Source organism: Alexandromys fortis, unplaced genomic scaffold (genome assembly GCF_014885135.2).
Source record: "Alexandromys fortis isolate MF-2015 unplaced genomic scaffold, M_Fortis_MF-2015_v1.1 scaffold_77, whole genome shotgun sequence".
NCBI classification, from domain to species: domain Eukaryota; kingdom Metazoa; phylum Chordata; class Mammalia; order Rodentia; family Cricetidae; genus Alexandromys; species Alexandromys fortis.
In genome coordinates, this window is record NW_026067967.1 from 4,088,836 (window position 1) to 4,090,507 (window position 1,672).

At 43.8% G+C, this 1,672-nt stretch overlaps 1 pseudogene; it reads left to right on the plus strand.

The window, feature by feature from the left end:
• Positions 1–455: 455 nt before the first annotated feature.
• Positions 456–1,051, plus strand: LOC126508945 (40S ribosomal protein S7-like; annotated as a pseudogene).
• Positions 1,052–1,672: the final 621 nt, after the last annotated feature.

The following is a 1,672-nucleotide window of genomic DNA, read 5'->3' on the forward strand; positions in this document are numbered from 1 at the left end:
TTCAACAGGTATAGAGAGATAAATATAAGCAGACGGCAGAGTGAAATCCCTAATAAGTGAAGAGTAAGCCACCACAAACAGCAGCAAGCAGTTCCTCCACCATGCCCCCAAGGCAATCTCATAATTCTCTCACTGCATATTTGATTTAGGCAGTTATCAGAATTAATTTACACTGCTCCAGAGAGGATCAAAGGTGCTAAGTTGCATTATTTACATGTCAGCTGCCCTCATTTGCTATTTCCAACTCTAAATGATTGCATTCCTAGAGGAACACACAGGATAACTGCCTTAGAGCTGTCATGTGCAGTCCGGTGTCTCAGAGTCCACATTCGCCTAAGCTTCGGCAGATAGGAAAACTGCCCACACCTGTGGGAAAACACTATAAATACTCAACTTGATTAAAAAAAAAAAAAAAACTCTGCTCTTTCCAAGCTGGCACTCCGTAAGGGCGAGCCATGTTCAATTCGAGCGCCAAGATCGTCAAGCTTAATGGCGAGAAGCCGGACGAGTTCAAGTCCGGCATCTCTCAGACGCTGCTCGAGCTGGAGATGAGCTTGGATCTCAAGGCGCAGCTGCGGGAGCTCAACATTACTGCGGCCAAGGAAATTGAAGTTGGTGGTGGCCGGAAAGCCATCATAATTTTTGTACCAGTTCCTCAGATGAAATCCTTCCAAAAAAAATCCAAGTCCGGCTGGTTCGTGAATTAGAGAAAAAGTTCAGCGGGAAACACGTAGTCTTCATTGCTCAGAGGAGGATTCTGCCCAAGCCAACTCGGAAAAGCCCTACGAAAAATAAGCAGAAGCGCCCCAGAAGCCGCACACTCACCGCAGTGCACGACGCCATCCTTGAGGACTTGGTCTTCCCGAGTGAGATTGTGGGCAAGAGTATCCGAGTGAAACTGGACGGCAGCCGGCTCATAAAGGTTCATTTAGACAAAGCACAGCAGAACAACGTGGAGCACAAGGTGGAAACTTTTTCTGATGTGTATAAGAAGCTCACGGGCAAGGATGTTAATTTTGAATTCCCAGAGTTCCAGTTGCAAAGAAAATGACTGAATAAAGTGTCATTCGGAAAAAAAAAAAAAAAAGAAAAAACTCTGTGATGGAAAAGAAGCCTTGATTAAATGCTCCCCAGACATTTTGTGGCGAATACCTTCAGTTTATAGAGCGCTGACGGAGTCCAGAAACCTTGGCCACTATGCACTCAGTTTCCATTGCTTAGTGCCATCCCAGGACATCTCCCGTAGTTTCAAACGTCCCCCGGGGAGTTAGGCCAATGGAAATGTGGAAAAAGCCAGTGTTTGCAATGAGTAGAATTAACATATGATTGCTGGAGATCTGAATTTATTCACTTTATCATGGGTAGTTAATCTCCTTGGGCCTTGGTTTCATCTGAAAAAAAATGGAAATAATTATGCCTTCTCATAAGCTTAATAAGTTGATATTAGAAAAGCTGGATCACAGTGCTGGACGATTAAAAAAAATTGCTTGATAAAATGTAACTAGTGTCTCCAGACATTCAGTTGCGATCGTGGCAGTGGCCCAGGAAAAAAAGTGATACAAGAAGTTTGTATAGTTAGAGAATAGTTGATATACCATTTGGAATGTTTCCCATTGTGCCTTATGGTAGGGATCTGGATTCCATTGCCTTGAGGTGCTAGCCAAGTCTCTTA